The following is a 20,094-nucleotide window of genomic DNA, read 5'->3' on the forward strand; positions in this document are numbered from 1 at the left end:
GGGAAAGTGGAAGGACTACAATGTCTCATGCCCCCCTGGAAACGAAATTGAGGGACAGAAATCACGGCTGCAGAAGGGCAGATTTGAGTACCTGCAAGGTCTTAACATTCCGTGAATCTGAGCAAACTCACAGCAGTCCAATACCTCTGACAGCATGCTGGCATTATGGAAGGTGGCTACGACCTTCAGCATGTGCAGCCAATCGTAGAAAAAGCTAATGAAAAGCGGGATGCCAAATTTTAAAAAAATGCATCAAAAGCAAATGAAACTAGGGTCCGCCAATGCAGAAGTTCTGTGTTTTTTTTGGTCCCTGTCTGTTAAGCAGGCAATGGCGGTCGCCTGTTTGAATTTGCAGCACATCATGCGCAATTTCATTTGTAATGCGAGTGCTGTGTGGGAGGGCAGCTGTTCTTAAAGTGAAAGTGCTTATGGAGCACTGCAAATACAAACAAGCAGCTGGCATTGCCAAAGCCGGTGTTCAGTTGTTTTGTGCTCCTGTTGTTTTGGCGACCGCTTGTTTGTTTTTGCAGGCGCCATGCCCGCTTTCACTTTAAGAACAGCTGCTGCCCCACACAACACTCCCAGAACGGTACATGAGCGCTATATGGAGCGCCAGCTGTTGTGAAAGGGAAAGTCTGCATGGCTTGATGTAAAGGCACACACCAGCGGCCGCAATAGTTGAAACCTGCATCTCAGGAGTTAGGAGTGCTTTGGGCAGTACTTTAAACAAGTGGTAACCATTATTAAAGTGGAAGCACGAGGGCGCCATTGCTATGCGCTCTGTCATGCTTGCTTCGGCAAGACGAGAATTACATAGTGCTTTCTACCAGCTAATGAAAGCGAGTAGCGCGGACAGGGCAGTTAACAGAGAGCCTGGGGTCTGCAGCTCGGATGTGGTGGGGGCTGCAGGCGATCAGCGCATTCGGGGCAGCAGATGTCCACGCGGCTCTCGGTGATCCCTATGCCTACAAAACAACAAAGTAATTCCTACATCAAAAGATATCGCCCTGCAGTGTATGTAAACTGTGGTTGGTCGATGCTGCTTCCTGCAGAAACAAAAGAAAACGGAAGTGACGGATGGGACTACTAGCCAACAATGAGCGAGGTAAGAAAAGAAATGCCAGATTGGACCAATGGCAAGCTAAAAAACAATAAGAAAAGCAATGGGTGGAGTTTCGCTGGCATTACTAATTACTTGATGCCTCGAAGAGGCAGTGCATGCACTGCCTGTGCGAGACCTAAAAATGAATAACAAGGATGATTTTCATCTCAGATGTCTGAGAGATGTCATAGACAACATGTGCTTCACACTCATTGCCTATTTGATGTCACTCAGACCCCTTGGGGAACACCATCCTCGTTAGTCACTGATACCCATCTATATTCTATATGTTCCCTCAAACACCCTGTGGAATGATCTCATTTGAGCCATTTACTGCAAACCTATTGGACCCAGAATCCGCATTAGAAATCACTACTGGGCTCACCTCTACTTCAGACGGGTTCCTCTGAGGCACAAACCACAAACTTTTAGAATATGCAGTCATGTGGTTTAATGTTCATTGCATTTTGCACACAATCTTCACAGAGCAAAGGAGCTAAGCACCCTCAATCAATGGCGTGCCTAAGTTCTTGGAGTTGAAGAGCAGGCAAACATCTCCTTCAAGATGGAAACACCAGAAACCACTGAGGCTAATACAAGTTGAGCCCTAGGAGAGTCAGGTGCTAGTTTCAGGCAGAGGACTCTGCATTACAGCATACCATGGACACAATGTGAAGAACATAATAAGAAGCCAGGTAGTTATGTAATCAGCTGCTGTAGCCAGAAAAAGTTAAAGGAGACTTACCTGGTGATATGTGGTAGAAATAATGCAGACACTGAGCAATTGGCTATCACCAGGCCAAGATAACATTCAAAATGTGGAGAAAGGTGCAGGGAGGATGATCAATACCTACAGCAAGGATCTGGAGACTGTCTCAATGCATCAAATGTAGAATGAGACTGACATATGTTCTGACCGCACTTCCATTCTACAGAAGTCTCTGAAAATCTCTCAGCCTGATTACTAGTGTCTGCTCCCAGTAGGTTTGAACCTTCTGAGAACTACTGTTAGTGGGCTTGTGAGTAGTTTCTCAAGAAAAAATGTTCTCTAAAACTAGCTTTTGCAAACATCACTTCTGTCTCTCGTACTTTGGATAGGCTCTTTGCAAAAAGGAAAGGCAAGAGAGGTGTTCAGAAGGAACACTGCTCTGTGACAACACACCAACTAACTTCTTCTAATGCCACTTTAAACGTTTTACCTGAATTGACGATGCATATGTGCAGACACCTCTGTGATGAAAAGTGGTGGTGCACTTTGCAAAGCAGTCAGACAGCAGCACTGATGAAATTTCTACCACAAAATGTATTTTTTGTCAAAACGTTGATGTAAGTGCAACAATATTGACTTCAGATCACAAAGAGTCAAACCCTAATAATGAATGAAGGCATAATGGGGAGGAGTTGCTTGGTAAGCAGAGCAGCAAGGACACTGACATGATTTCAAGCAAAGCCAGATCTAGTAAAGAAACTAGCATCAAATGTAGGTATCAAATGAAATCAGACAGAAACAATTTAGCAGAATATCGCTTGATAATCCCAAGCGTAATGTAATTTAGGCAACAGTGGATACATGTAGAGGGCACCACATTGATTAGAGAATGAATGCATCTGTCAGGATCTTTGGCAAGAAAAATCTTTTACAAAATGGTAAATTTACCAAAATTACTGTGCATGTTTTGGGTGCTTCCCTTCTATGTAATATTAAGCTACTTCCACAAGAAGGATGTACTACTCTCAAATGTTATCTGCCAATAGCAAGAGTTCCAGGAGTGTCTATGAATTAACTCTTCCCTCTTGGGTGAGAGGAGGCTGGCTGCTCCTACACAGGTTATTGTATTATTGGCTTGCTCTGAGAAAGAGGCTTTACCACCTGTCCCAAAATTGGGCTCCAGAACCCTACTTTTTACATTGTTTTCAGCGAGGTTGACATATTTTCTGTAAATTTGGTAATCCATTTTTTAAAGAAGTGAATTCTAAGCCTCAAGTAACATTTTATTCTGTATACTTATATCAAGCGATATTGGAAAATGCTACTACTACATGCCAATATCATTTAGGGGTCGATTCCGATTTTGGAAAAACCACTCTGAATAGTCTTACGGAGCGTTTTTTCCCATACAAATCGTACCCTGCAGCGTCCCTGTACGTACAATGAAGTACTATTCGTACCAGGAGCAGGACTCCGTACGAATCGTACAAAGATTGTACGACTCGAATCTCCGCACGATTCTCCCTCGGAACCCGCTGTACGCAACATCCGTACGGTTCGAAACAGGTTTTCCCGACCCAGCAAGTACGATTTGTGTCGGGTACGCACCGTACAACGCTTTTTTTACGGGAGCCCAAAACGTCCGGAGAAGCAGAGTTTGCCTAAAAACAGGTCAAGAACGCCCCCCCCCCCCCGGGTACGGTGCGTACACCCCATGTCTGCAGGGGTACGGTGCGTACACCTGCGATCATGGGGTGTATGCACTGTACCCCTGCAATCATGGGGTGTACACAATGTACCCCTTGATCTCAGGGTGTACGGTGCGTACACCCTGCGATCATGGGGTACGGTGCATACACCCCATTATTGCAGGGGTACACACCGTACCCCTGCGATCTTGGGGTGTACGCACTGTACGGTGTGTATGTGATTGTGTGGTTGTCCGTACGAATCACCCTTACCTGACGTGGACCGTACGAATCGCGTCCTCATATCCAGGTCCGGATCGTACTCGTCGGGTCGTACAGTATGTTTACGTATCGTACGGTTCACTGTGCCGGTCCGTGTCGTACGGTTTCACCCTTGCAATTCGTACGGTTCGTGACGATTTGGACGGATTGACGAGATACGGATCGTACCATGTGATTCGTACGGATGTGTACAATTCTTACAGAGAGGGCTCCGGATACGATTCGGACGGACGCTTTTTTTCCTGAATCGGATTCGGCCCCCAAATGTCCAAATGTGGAGATAATGAGAACTTCAGAACACATTTTGCAATCCTTGGCTAGAGCTACCACATTTTCTTAAGGCAATGAATTTAAATCTTTTGAATCACTACAAAATACTATAATGGGGTATCTTTAAGCCAAAATCAGGCTACACTATGGGGTCACTACTTCTCAAAAGTATTTTTCAGATAACCCATTCAAATATAATTGATTTGTTTAATATGTTACTGGTAGCGAGGCAAGACGGCGACGAAATGGACAGGTAAGTAGACCAATTGAACCAGCATTCCATTAATTCCAGAATGCATACAAAAGACCCTTTCAAATTTGCAGAAGTTGTTCAATCCTGTACAGCTAGCAGTGTTTCAGTAACAGACCATATTTGACTTTTATGTGCCTAATGATCAAGGATTATGTCTCAGGTGCTCGGAACCATGAGTTTGTAGGCTGCATACGTTTTTTTACCTGCTCGAGCCTTGGACATATTGGAGACATATATCAAATGTGATAAGTTACATGCCAGAAAATGTATTTTACGTAGAAACTATCATAGTCATTTTTAAAATAATGAATTAGGCGCCACATGTGACATTGTTTAGCTATTTTGCCATTTTAACACAAAGAGGTTAACACAATCTATAGAAAGACAAAGATTTAATAAGAAAGAAAAATACATATTCGTCAGGTATTATCATTTCTTTTAATTATTACTTCGTCTTGCATGGAATCACAAGGACACCATTTTGTAAATATTGGAATGAATTGCTACTGATATTGTCCTTTCTTTCGCCTAGAGAAAAATATTCTGTACACAAATTATATAGTGTTTTAATTAAGAGAAACTTTGCAACATGCACAGCTTCACTTAATTGTTTGGCAGACGAAGTCATTCCATGGTTAAAACATTTAAAGCCTTTTTACTGTTTTGGAAGTCTAAATGTTGCAACTGCCGTAATAAAGGACGAGCATTCCTAAAATAATCCGTTACACATCATTAGTGTGCCTCTGGGAGCCCTCAATAACTCTCTGCAGGCAATTAGATATAAACTGGCATTAAAAGAGAAGTACAGCGTTTCCATAGACAAATAAATCCTTCTTCCCCCATTCAAGGAGCCAGCCGCTGAATGATGTCACAATACATCTCAAAACCGAAGCAGATGCCATCACACAAAGCACCATTCGGAAATGTCTGTTGTTGTTGATTTATAGAAATGTAGAACTGGTTGAAGTCAACAGTATTTTGGTCGGCTCCAGATGGGCCCTCTAAATTATTAATGAGTTTGTAGTGTTTTATGTGTACTACTGTGGAATAAAAATACACCCTCAGCAGAAAAGTTACACCATCAGGGAGAAACAATCAGCTTTTAAATTCCTGAATAAAGTGAACTGAATGAAGCAATCAACAGGTGAAAGATGAACAGCTAACTAGGACTCAATAGGCTTCATTTTTAGTAGCTTTTGAGTTTGTTGGACAGGATACTCCACCGCAAACATGGCAGAGTACCATGCCTACCATACTGATGGTCTATTCACTCTGTTTAAAGTCAGGCGGACGCCATGATTTTGCCGGCAATCCCCTTGCTGTCTCCACTGGTGGAAACCTTTCACTGACAGCATGATGGACTTGGTGTAAGTACCACCGACTGCCAGCCCTATTGAGAGCGGATAGTCTCTTGTACTTTCTTTTCTGTTCGGGCCATCCAGGGTGAACATGGCGGCCCTGATCAGAAAAGTCGAAAAATGACCCCCACACCCTGTTCATAACGTCAAAGGGTGTAGAAGTCATTAGTAGTTCATTTTACACAAAAACACACCTGGCTTGCAACTAGAACGTGTGCTGACCAGCTGCATGAAACATGAAGGATGCTCATAGTAAAGTTTCAGTCCCTTCAGAGGAGCCATCCAGGCAATGGTTCCTTTGAAATCACTGGGATAGGGGGGCGTGGTCTGGCCACGCAGGAAGATGGCCGCCTGTTAGAGAAGCTCCGCCGAGGGACGGACCCCCGACGAGCTTTCTCGACGTACCTGTTCGTGTGGGGCTCTCTATTGGCACTTGGAGGACGCAGGATGCCTTGAGGAATGTAGCGGTGGTTTCCTCTCAAGGCTAGCGGCACTCGCTCCTGCACTGCGACATCACGGTGAGGTAGCTGGCTCTCCCAGAGCACGCCTCGGCTCTCGCGCGCCCTCGAAGCCGCGCCTATCCACAGCTTAGGCGGCGCCCTCGTCACTACAGGGCCGCGCCTTCTTCAGCTGCTAGGCCGCGCCTCCACAGACGGTGGGGGCGCGCTACTTCACATCTGAGGAATGGCTTAAATAACCGCGCCCCCTGCAAATCTAGGGCCAGGCTTCCTCCTCATTCTAGGCCGCTCCCCCTCAGACGACGAGGTTTCCAAAACACACGGAGAATATGATGCGCTTAACATTGTGTATGTTCCTAATACACAGCGCCTTCATTTAAAAGTGTTTTCAAGGGATTTCTTTGCAGTCTACTAACAGAACACCTTGAGACTTTTTTTTTCTTCTTTCACATGACGTACTTCATCATCTAGAGACCCTCTGAATTCTTTCCTACAGGGGTTTTTTTTGTTCTGCCTCCTCCAACTCAGCTTTATGTACCTCAGTGTGTTGAAATTGCAAACATACGGTCTACTACTGCTTAATGTTGGAATATCGCAGGCAGGACTATAAGCACTGTCCCATATGTCACTACTACAAGCTCAAACTCTCCTTTGAGGCAGTCCTGGATGTATGATATATATCTTCTCTCACATGCTGCCTCCTTCTTTGACATTTAAGTGCGCGCTTCTTAATGTGTATAACCACTTTATCGCCATTACATTGCTACTCTACTGTCATACCCATTTATTGTATTTACATGCTTTGCTTATGAGGTACTTAAAATCGCAAGATTGCTTACTCCAACTCTTCATTGGTTTTGTGATATGCTATTTGCTATTTTGTGGCAATGTTGTAATGATTTTTCCGATTTCAGGCATTAGATGTAGGCTGTTTATATTGGTCATTTTCTTGCTGTATACAATTTATTACCTCCTTGTTATTTGATACACCCCTGACTTCACCATTGCCTCATATTCCACTATTCCTTCTATTCGCTATTGCAGACCCCCATTGAAACGATACATAGACATGTCTAACAATAGGAATGGTGGTCGTGGGACTAAACATCCACTTTTCAATGAAGTGGTAAAACAACCCTCTCCTTTGGCAGTTAAAGGTAATGGCTCTACGTCACCTCCTTTGTCGCATGCTGCATTACCTCAGAGCGACAAGTCCCTGTCTGACACTATGCAACGCATTTTACAGGAACTTTCTGGGGTCAACCGACGACTGGAGGGCCTGGATATTTCTATGACTTCATTGACTGCAGAAACCAAGTCTATCAGGGCAGAACTTACTACTTTTCATACCAGGATTGATGTCATTGACTCTAAAATAATGGACTTAGAGGGTCGTCTGGATTCTGTTCACGGTTCAGATCAAGACCTACTCTTCCTACACTGTAAAATCATCGATTTGGAAGACCGCAGTCGTAGAGACAATATCCGTTTTTTTGGTTTTCCAGAAAATATTGAGAAGCAAGATATGAAGTCCTTTCTTTGTGATGCCCTTCCCACTCTGACTGGAATTTCTTTTACTCCTCCTCTTGAGCTCCAACGTGCTCACAGATTGGGCCCACCGCGTCCTGGATCTTCTGCACGACCTAGACCAATCATTGCTTGTTTTCTTCGCCATGAGCAAACTAGACAGATTCTATCAATGGCTCGTACACATGGCTTCTTTCTGTTTCAGGGTCATACCATCCACATGGCTGCAGACTTCTCCAAAGAAACGAATGAACGGAGGAAGGCGTTTCTCTCCATGCGACCCCTGTTACGTCAAATGGACATCAAATATGGATTATTTGAGCCTGCACGTTTTCGTATTACTAGGAATGGAGAGTCCAAAGACTTTTACGATCCTGCACTTCTACAGCAGTTTCTAGATGGTATCAGGTCCGATGATATGGAAACTCAGTCTTCTTCCAATGCCCAATCTTCCCAGTCCAAGTCCTCATCTGCGAATTTACCAACATCTCATTTGTATACCTCTCCTGAATCTAGACAACGTGGCAGGGATCTCACTCGTCTGTCTCGCTCTCAGGATGACATGAATTCGGCTTTACGCTCTGTCTCTTCTCATACTAATGCGCAACAAAGAGACAAGTCTAGATCGCCTCTTAAGACGCCATCTGATGCTGACTGAATTCTTTTAATGCTTTAATGCTTTATTACCTTTTCTTATTATATAAGCTTATAGCAGTGTTTACTGTTCACAATGCTTTTGTTGCTCGCTTAGCTCACTGAGATTTTCATGTTTGGTGTAATTTCTTGATGCTGATTGAAGGCATATAGCAGTGTTTGTTGTTGTACTTATATGTTGCTTCATGCTCTATTGTTATCCTTTACTCGCTACTAGTATGGGATTTTCAGATTTGCAGTTCTTTAATCACTTTCAAGTTTTGCTTCTTATGTATTGTACGGTTCTTATCTCTCCTACATTTATTACCTCTCTTGCTTTTGTATGATGTCTATGTGTCTTATTGATCCCCTTGCTTAGAGTGTCTTTTGTCATTTTCTTTTGTTTCTCTTCTATTGTATAACTTTCTGGGTTTTTCCTCCTCTCCTTCTACCTAGTATCTCTCTACCTCCTTTTATGTGATATTGTTGGTTTGGTTCCTCCTTGTACATCCTCTTTTGTGTTCCCTTCACTCTATTTTTCATACTCTTATTTCTGGTATATCATGTTTTTATTTAGTCTTTTTCTTTATCTAATTTTCTTGCGTTTTCCTTTTGTGGTGTGATCACTTTGGCTCTCTGTTTCGTATTGTGACCTATGTTTCCTTGTTCTTCTATGTTTTTACACTGGATATTTGATATCCTCCTAGTATTTTGCTGATTGCAGACTTCTCTCCAAGTTGTTCCCTCTCCTATGGCGATTCCTTTTCCAATGCACTTTTTTCTTTTTTTCTTTATGATGTTGTGCTGGTTGCTACACATGACATTCTTTATCTTCTTTGTTGGACTTTCCGCTTTGGATAGTCTTATGTATGTGTATGTATGTGTATGTATGTATATATATATATATATATATGTATATGTATGTGTATGTGTATATATATATATATATATATGTATATATTTTTTTCTGCTCCTCTTACTATGCATTATCATTTATACTTTCTATTTTCTTTCCACTCTTCTTTATATTGATGTGGATTTCCCATCCTCTCATTTACCTTTCATATTTATTTCACTCTATCTTCCACACCTCCTCTATTATATAATATGTTTTCTTTTATTTAATCCTCCTTGCTTTCATTACTCTCCTTTTGTATGGTTCTTGTATCATACCTTTAATAATTCTTTCTACTTTATTGGTCCTGATGCGATACATTGCTATATTTTTCCTCCGCTTTTTCTCTTCTATATCTTGTCTTCCTTTTGCTTCATCCTCCTTGCTTTTATTTACTCTCCTCATGTTCCCCTCATGTAGTATTCTTGATGGGGGTTTATTGTTGACAATTTTTTGGAGGGGATGAAGAGGAGTTGATTTCGATTTTGATGATGTTATTTTGTTATATTGTGCTTTATATATCTCATATTACCATTATCCTCTAGATCCCCACTCTTCTTTGCTCGAAAGGGGCCCGGTTTCCCTTGGCGTTGCTCTAAGTGCGCCCAGACCCGCAGTTTACAGTCCAGGTTGCTTTTCTCTTCTACTTTCCTATCTACTCTTCCTTTTCCTTTTCTTTTTCCTTCTTTCCTTCTTCATTTCTCTAATTGCTTTTTTTAACCTCTATACCCTTTTTTTTTCTTTTTTCCCAGAGTAGCATTTCTATTCTTTTCTATCTCTCCTCTTCCTCACTTCTTATTTACTTCATCCTATTCTCATGCCTTCTACCCATCCGTTGTCTGTGATTTCTTGGAATGTTCATGGCCTCACCCATTACATAAAACGCAAGAAAGTTCTTTCCTATTTACATTCTAAGCATGTGGACGTTGCTCTCTTACAGGAGACTCATTTGGATGATATTGAATCTAGTAAACTCAGCAGGGACTGGGTTGGTAAAGTCATACATAGTTCAGTCTCTAAACCTGATCCAGCAAATCCTAATCCTAATCTTAAATGCGGAGTAGCCATCCTTTTTCGGAAGTCCCTTCCTTTCACAATTCTAAAGTCATAGTCTGATCCGGAAGGCCGATATGCATTTGTTAAACGGAAGCTTGGCAATTCCTTCATTTGTCTCGGTTCTGTATACGCTCCGCTAGGCTCCAAAAAACAATTTTTTCTTCGACTTAATCGTCTTCTTACGGAAATAAATGCTTCTCAATTTCTCATCGGTGGTGACTGGAATTTGGCACCGGATCCTGCTCTTGACAGAACAGGCTGTATTGACATTAACAACGCTTCAGACAGAGCCATTTTATGTGACATCCTTACTGACACTGGTCTTGTTGACCATTGGAGATTAAGTCACCCACAGGATAAAGAGTACACCTTTTTTTCTTCTACTCACGGTACGTTTTCGCGCCTTGATTATTTTCTTCTTTCGCAACATTCAGTCCGATTGGTTACTGATTCCCAGATTTTGGAAGCAGCTATATCTGATCACTCCCCTGTTCTTCTATCTCTAGACTTGGGTCTTATGAGTCCGGGGCGCAAACCGTGGCGTTTGAATATCAACAAATATAAAACGCCAACGGGTAAACTCCTTTTGCAATCCCACTTCCGTGATTATCTTCTCAATAATGAAGATTCGGTTTCCTCTAAAAGAATGGTCTGGGCAGCGGCTAAGGCAACCATCAGAGGTCAACTTATGCGAGACGCAGCTCTTTATAATAAACAGAACGCTGCCAAACAACTTGATCTGGAAAAGGATATTCGCCGACTCTCTCAACTATATATCTCGAAACCGACTCTCCAAAATCGTAAGTTATTGGAACAAGCACGCATGTCCCTCAATACTCTTTTTACTTCTAAGGCAGAATATGCCTTGCAAAAGATGAAAGGTCGTCATTATGAACAAGGGGAGAAGGCTGGTCGATTATTGGCTGCGCAGCTGCATCAAAGAGAGGCCGCTATGGCGATTCCAGCGATTAAATCTAGTGGTGGCGATATCCTTACTCGGCCACAAGACATAGTTGAGGAGTTTGCCTCATTTTATAGATCTCTCTACTCTCCAGGCACTCAAGTAGATACGCTAGCGATGTCTAAATTTCTAGATGCAGTACATCTTCCACGACTCTCCGATGATGGAAGAGCTCTACTTGAAGGGCCTATCACGATGGATGAAATCTCCTCAGCTATATCTGCCTTGCCGTGCCATAAAGCTCCGGGGAATGATGGTTTTCCTCCTGAATTTTTTAAATGGACTGGTCAGAGCATGATTGATACTCTTCATGCTGCCTTTGGGGAAGCCGTGGAGGAGTCTTCTCTTGGTTCTATCTCTAACAAAGCCATCATAGCGGTTCTGCCTAAACCTGGCAAGGATCCTCTATTGTGTGGTAGTTATCGTCCTATATCTCTTTTAAATTCTGATGTTAAGATCCTTGCTAGCATTCTTGCATCACGACTCCGCAAGATTTCACCTTCTTTAATTCATAACTCCCAAGTAGGTTTTGTTCCCGGTCGTTCCTCTCGCAATCACTTGCGTACTCTCTCCCATGCCTTATGGTCAACTAAGCATCTTACCAATGATGCCCTCCTTCTCTCTTTGGATGCTGAAAAAGCATTTGACCGTATTGAATGGGAATACCTTTTTACCGTCATGCAAAGATTTGGATTAGGTGATCAGTTCATAGCTAAAGTACGACTACTTTATGATAGCCCATCTGCTCAAGTTAACTGTGGCGGTTTTCTTTCTACTTCATTTCCTATCCGACGGGGTACCCGCCAGGGTTGCCCACTCTCCCCTCTTCTTTTCCTTTTGGCTATGGAACCTCTAGCTGCTGCAATTCGTCAATCGGCTGATGTAGTGGGCACTCCTCTTCCAATTGGTCACTCCAAAATTTATTTATATGCGGATGACATTCTTCTTACACTTACTGATCTTCCCCGCTCTCTCCCTGCTCTCCTCCGTGTCATTGATGATTTTTCTTCTTTCTCTGGATATAAGATAAACTGGGACAAGAGCGAAGCATTACCTATGTCCATTGGTACTACGAAGGACGCCATCTCTGGTTTCCCATTTCATTGGCAACCCTCTCGGCTTAAATACTTAGGTATACTCCTCAATAGGGGATTGGATAATGTTGTCACGGACAATTTAACTCCTTTAATTGCGCAAATGCAAAGAGACTTCAATAAATGGAAGGCCCTAGGTTTATCCCTTTGGGGACGGGTTCAGGCGATCAAGATGGTCACCTTACCACGTTTTCTCTATGTTCTGGGTATGCTCCCTTTGACCATTCCTTTGGCTACTCTTCGGTCCATTGATTCGAAAATTAAACTTTTTATATGGGGTACAGCTAAACCACGTCTCTCTCTAGCCAAATTAAAGTCCCACCAATTGCATGGAGGTTTAGGTCTTCCCTCTATCGAGCATTACTCCCTTGCCCTCCATCTTTCCCATCTTTCTTTCTTTTTACCTAAGTCTAAAGACATCCCCCAATGGGTTCCACTTGAACGTCACTTATTGGCTTCTGGCCCTGGTTTATCCCTTTTATATGGCAAGGGTTCCAGTTCTCTTGACCCCAAAAATCCTATATTATCTGCTATGTATAAGTCTTGGCAAAGGAGTCACCGTATCTTTAAGTCTAACTCGCGGCTTCACTTTAATGCTCCTATATGGTCTAACTCGGCTATTCGAGTGCGGGGTCGAACTGTGTCCTGGCCTCTGTGGCAAGAGGCTGGTATTCATTCCCTGGAACAACTGTTCCATGGTGACAATTTCAAATCCTTTCCCCAACTCAGCGAGGAATTCCATCTCCCGCCCTCACAATCGTGTAAATATTCCCATCTTCAACAAGCTCTCACAAAACGTCTGGGTTCCCCACCTAGGCTGCTGTCCACTTCTCCTATTTTATCTTATTTGAATTTATGGGAAACTTTTAAGGGTGTCACCTCTGGCCTTTATAAAACTTTCTTACATCCTCTATTTTCGCAACCCCTTTCAAAAGCTCTTCAATTAAAGTGGCAATCACGCCTTTCTGTGACATACTCAGACGCCCAGTGGGATCTTATTTTGGAAGGATTACATAAGGGTGTTCGAGAAGCTCACCTTAAATTTTGTATTTTTAAAATTCTCCATGAATGGCACTGGTCCCCGGTCAAATTACATCGTGCTAAGTTACTTTCCCATTCTTTGTGCTGGAGATGTCCTGCTTCCAGTTGTGATATAACGCACATTATCTGTGAATGCCCTTGTACTAGATCATTTTGGCTTTTTGTGCGAAAGACTTTGGCTTCCGCTATGTCATTGCCTTTGCCCCTTACCTCTGCAAACATAATTTTACACGACTTTCGTGGCCTTCCAAAATTTACTAAACCACAGACTCGTCTCCTACATACTGCCCTAGCCACGGCACAAATTTTTATATTGCGTCATTGGAAGTCTTCATTACCTCCTTCTCAGGAGGAATGGTTGGTGGCAATGATACAAACAGCTTCTTACGAACGTATAATTTATAATTTGCAGGATCAAGCTTTCATTTTTCTTCAAGTTTGGTCCCCATTCCTGGAAACCACAGTGGGTAATGACTCTGTCTCTACTCCTTCTTCTTCTACGGCTGTTCTTCCTTCTTAATTCCTTCTTAATTTCACCTTTTTCGCACCATGTTCATTTTCTTTTATTCCTCTCTCCTATGTTTCTTCTCACTCTTCTTGCTTCCATCTCATTTCACAGTTAGTTTTGTTACTCTGGAGCTCCCTTTTTCTTTTCTTTTTCTTTTTCTTTCTTTCTTTCTTTTTTCTTTCCTTTTATCCTTAGTTTTGCCTTATGAATTCTAGAGGATTTGTTGTTTATGCTTCCTTTGTTATATTTTATGAATCAATTCCTCATTTATGCTATGTCTCATTTTTTCCTCTGCATATGTATCTACATTTACGCTTTATCAAATTTTATGAATAAAAAATTTCAACATCAAAAAAAAAAAAAAAAAAAAAAAGAAATCACTGGGATATCCAAAAGGCGGTGGGGATCTCTAAATATGGCATGCAGTAGCTCACCGGAGTGGCAGATTTAATGACTTCCACCAGCCTGATGGACAGCAGGTCCCCTGTCAAACTCTCAATGAGGCCCCCAATTTGATTGTGAGCGCTTTCACAATGACTCCTACATTCAGCACATTGGAGCTCTGACTAACGATTCATTTTATCTAAAGTTACACATGGTATTGTGGAGTGGTGTAGCTCACTGGTTAGAGGCGGCAGACCCGGAAGCAGAGAACGGCCCGGGACCAGGGTTCAATTCCCGACACGGCAGGGTCGTGAACCAGGGTCAGCGGACTCGATAATTCTCGCCTCGGTGCCTACTCTAACCAGGGATCACATTCGGCAACTCTGGGCATTAGCTTGCCTCATCTCTACAACGGCCCCCACATTCGCCAGGGATGCCTGGTTTCACCTTGGAGATACCCAGTAGGGACCATCTCACAGGGATACCCAGGACAGGTTCCCCAGCGGTCTACAGCGTAACAACGCCTCAGGGCAGCAGTGCGCTTTACAAGACACATACATTACATTACTTTCTTTCCAGTGAACAAGTGATTTCCAATTGTTACCTGGAAACGATAGCAGATGTGCCCACATTTCATCCATATCTTCATTTATTTTCATCAGATAATGTAGTTTAATATGTCCTACAAAAGACCATAAGGCTCAATCTTCATATACATTCTTCTGAAAAGAAATTATGAATCACCACCTTAGAATCAATGTTGCAAAACTATTTTTTCTTACTTTCTACATCCATGCTATGCCTTTCTATCAATACCATTGAAATGGTTAACCTTTTGTTTAATTTCAAAGTGCTACACTGCCCATGTTCCAAAACATGTATTGAAATAAAAAATAAGGACTTGCTAAGTAGTTTTTAGTTGCTGTATTTGGCCAGGAATGATCAAGTCCAGATGTGTTATCACTGAAGATCGTCGGAAAATCAGATTGGGAACAATTCCATCAACTGTTGAGCTCAGAATATACAGCTAAGAATCTTCAGGTATACACTTCAACCTTAAACTCACAACTTCAGTGACAGACCTCCTAACTTTTAATTAGTTGTGTAACTATCTCAAATAATTATATAAATGTGTCATGGATCAGTTGTGGGTGTCAATGAACTGTCTGAAATGTAAATTCTTCTACGATATTTTCAGGTTTTAATTATACTTGATTTCATAGTTATGCCAATTTACAGATTTGTAAAAACGAGAACAGGCAAGACATATCGAAACTGCACGCATTACCTGGCAATTAATGAGTTGAACAACCTGGGAAAATGTCACCTCAATAGGACACATGTGCTTAAATTGATCTATTTCAGCTACAAAATATTGTTCACCATAATTAGGCACCTAATTAAAAAGCAGAGGCAGAAACATTGTCTGTGCAGTGTGTTAGGCGATACAACAGAGTTAAAACTGGTTTACTTTTAATTTCTGACTCACATCTACATGTTTTACCATTTGAAGCTGAAGATCATTTGCAAAGTTTGCCTTGGGTAACAAATATATCTGTACAAACGCCAATATCCAGTGATTTTCAGTGAAATATCACAGGTTTCCATGATATTATATTGTGCAATTGTACACTATTCTCTTTATTGGACTCATTATACATACCACTTTAAGGGGCTTACAGTGGCAGGCATATCCTGCATTTTTGCATTCAATGCTAAAAATGCATTGATGCATTTGCATAAACAAAGCAGCAGGCACCGCGCGGTGCCTGCTGTTTTGTTTATGCAAATGAAAGGGGGTACCACAGGTACCCCCTGTGTGCACCCCCCACCTCTCCTTCACTCTGGGGGCCCGCAGGGGGCCCCCAGAGTGAAGACGGCATGCCTTTCCGTGGCGGCATCGCCGCACTGCCTGCGTCAACTTGGTGTCTATCGTAATGGATTTATGTATATTACTGTTGGTTGATTAAATCAATTCTATGTAGTTACTATGATGAATTCTATATGCACATTTTAATTTTTGATCTATCAAACAAATCATGAATAATACACAAAATAAGAAAATAAATCTGTTTTGATACTTTACTATGTGTGTACATATCGCCTTTAATAGGGTGGTTTATCTATTAGATTATAATATTTTTTACATATAGAGGTATTCTTATTAAATAGGCTATTGTTGATATCAGCATCTAGCTATAATCTTTCTATACTAGGCATCGCCGATGCGGAAAGGCACCTACAGACGCCCATCATAATATGGCTGGGGGTGTCTGATAGACACCGCCACCATATTATTCCTTTTCCGCCCCGGAAAAGAGGCAGGCGGTCTTTCCGTCCGCCGAGGTCCCCCCGCCATATTAATATGGTGGGGGGAAAACGAGTGTGGATGTCGGGCGGATTGCCCCCGCCAGGCTGACGGTGGCTACCGCCAGTCTGGCGGGGGCAATCCGCCCGACATCATAATGGGTCCCTTAATGTTCTTTGCCTTGTGAGCTGGCTACTGGAATTAATACTGAATTGAAGGATGACTTGATGGATGGATGAAGACATTAATGAGTGAATGAATGAAGAAATGACACTCGAAACACTTGAAACTAATTCATATATATCCTGGGGTCATGTGTTGTCCATTGTGCTATAGCAACAATGAACCTCTAGATTCTATATGTGGTGCCAGTAGTTAACCTATTTTTCTCAAAATGTGCCTTGTGTCCTGGCTACTGGGGTCATTACTGAATTGAAGAATGAATTGATGAATGGATGGATGGACAGAGGACTGGATGAATAAAATAAATTACTGAATACATGAAGTAATGACAGTCCAAACACTTGAACATAATTCATATATAAAAATTCAAAAGACCAAGGTAGCAGACCAGGTCAAGCACTACGGATCATTTAGTTCTTGATTTTGGATGGTGCAAACTTCTTCCTACACCCGCTACCGTTGGGTGTATGGGTCAAAGAGATACAAAGAACAAAAATGGAAGGTGCACACAATTAGAGTCAGTGAAAATAGTGCATTAGAGTATCTTCTTCTTTATTTAACAGTATTCATGGGACATTGGCTGTGCCTATGTCCCATGAATACTGTTAAATAAAGAAGAAGATACTCTAATGCACTATTTTCACTGACTCTAATTGTCTGCACCTTCCATTTTTGTTCTTTATAATTCATATATATCCTGGAGCCATATGTTGTCCATTGTGGCCACCACTTGTTAAGAGCAACAATGAACCTCTAGTTTCTGTATGTGGTGATCAGTGACAGCTGGTGATCTATTAAACTGGTGAGGCATAACGCTTGCCAGGAGTTCACCTCTTTTCTCAAACTTTGCTTTTTAGAGCTCCTCATATATTAGAATTACCTTTATTGTGCCAATGCCAAAATTTTGTAATTGGTTCCTCCTCTTGCCAAGAATTACATACAATATTCCAGTTCCAGAAATGTGCTGTTGACACGGCCCATATACACCATACATTGAAGTTAGAATTGTTTTGTTTTTAACTTCAGACTCCCATCTACAGCTTTTACTTTTTGAAGCTGTCGATCATTTTCAAAGTTTGTCTCAGGTAACAAATGTATTGGATCACATGAATAAATAAAATGAATGAATAAATGAAGTAATGACAGTCTGAACACTTTAGCACTTGAACATAATCCATATATATCCTAGGGCCATAAGTTGTCTATTGTGGTCACCACGTTGCTAGAGCAACAATGAACCTGTAGATTGTGTTTGTGGTGATCAATGACTGCTGATGATCTTTGAGACTGGTGGGGCATAATACTGGCCAGGAGTTCACTGTTTCTTCTCAAAATTTGCTTTAAGAGTTACACATGTATTAAGAATTGCCTTCATTGTGGCGATGGCAGTGTTTTGTTATCAGTACCTCTATCTTGCCAAGTATTACATATTATACTCCAGTACCAGAATGTTGCCATTGATACTGCCCTTATGCCATGGGTGGCCTGAATGTCAAAAATAACCTCCTGTATTTCAGAACCGGACTTTTCCCATGGTTTGTTTTCTCCAACCTTCCCCCTCAGCACCAATACGTCATGGCTGCCGGCACCAGCATTTTACATTGGATGCCATCCCCTGCACCATCTCCAATGTCACATGACAAGAATTTCCTCCAGTATCCAAGTCCCAGCATTGTTGGACAGGGTCCCCTATGCCAAGAATTACTTCTAGTGTGTGAAGGCCTGCAATTTCCCAAGGGAGTCCTTTCTCATGCCAAAACGTATCTATTGTATGACAGTGGCACCATGTGACCTTGGGTGCTGCCATAAGCCCAGAATTATATTGAATATGCCATGGCCAGAATTATATTGAATATGCCTCACTCATTCCCACTCATATTAACTCCTATTCACTGTTACTCAGAAACTAACATACTCATACTCACTGGTTCTCACTTTCACAAACACACTTACACACACTCACCCTGGTCCTGGTTAACTGCACCTGCTGCACCATCTATAGGTACACTCCTGACTCGCTACCACTCCCTCTCTCAATCACCATTCACTCATTCCTTCTAACATACTGACAATCCGTCACTTACTCATTGCGCCTACCTTTACTTATTCATAAACTCTCTCAGATTCAGATCCATTCACTTTCACTCTCTTTGACACTCTCAAATGCACACTCATTCTTATTCAATCTTCTTTACTCTCAATCACTCACAAACACATTGACACATACACAAAGAAATACTATTATTTTTAGTTACTTTTCTTCCTTTACTGGTAACTCAGAGGTTCCTTTGCAGCAGAAGAGCAGAAATCTGGCACTGGATATTGGAACCAGCAAGCCATGATTCCCAACGAGGAGCCAGACAGAACAGCAAGGCCAGGCGTATCTCGCCTTGATGACTCGGGCCCTCCCTCCCACCCTTTTCAGAGAGTCCAACTGTGTGGAGGGGTGAGGGATTTCTATCTAGGGGAACGGATAGTATTTGGAGGCGCAGGGACCTCAGTGTATGAGCCATCACAGTGAGAGAAGTACTCAAAGTAATGCTACTACTGTAGGAAATCACAAAATTATGTGAATCTGGCCCGAAGGCATCAAGATTTTGGTTGATATATGAGAGAAATCAGCTAAACCAACATGTTCTTTGAACATCTCTGTCAATCCTTAGCAAATATCTACAATGAAGAACACTTCCTTTTGATGTGCCCTGATATACCAGAGGAAAGAAGCAATGCATCAAATGGAAGATTTTGTCGAAGCCACTAATTTATTTACCTGGCAGACATCTATGTTTCAGACTCAGTATAACTGTGATTCCAGAGATGACCTGCTTTCAGCTGCGTTGTGGGCTACCCCGAATACATCATTATTAGCATGAATGACAACGGCTTTTCAAGCACTAGTGGAATGCCTTGGAAAATGAACAAGGACCACTGAGATGGCTCTTTAATGGTGGACGTCAGTCAATAAGTTAACGTTGGCTCTTTGTCTTAGGCAACAGAAATCATGTTATGTGGGACTTCACAGGTAACCCTTCTTCCCACCTTGCTTATAAAATGTACATGCCCCCATCATCACTGCTTGTGTGGCTCACTGGTTAGAGGAGGCAGACCTGGAAGCAGAGGTCAGCCTGGGACCAGGGTTCAATTCTCGGCTCGGCGGGGTCTTGAGTCCTAAAATGTCCATGGACTCGACAAGTCTCGCTCTGGTGCCTACTCGATTCATGGGTTCACACTCTGCGACTCTGGGCAATAGCTTGCTTAATCTCCACAACGGCCCCTCGCGGCGGGATGCCTGGCTTTCACCTTGCGGATACCCTGCCGGGGTTATCTCACAGGGGAATACCAGGACGGGTTCCCTAAGCAAGCGCTTAGAAACCGCTCGGTGAT

This window comes from Lissotriton vulgaris, chromosome 9 (genome assembly GCF_964263255.1).
Source record: "Lissotriton vulgaris chromosome 9, aLisVul1.2, whole genome shotgun sequence".
In the NCBI taxonomy this organism is placed as follows: Eukaryota; Metazoa; Chordata; class Amphibia; order Caudata; family Salamandridae; genus Lissotriton; species Lissotriton vulgaris.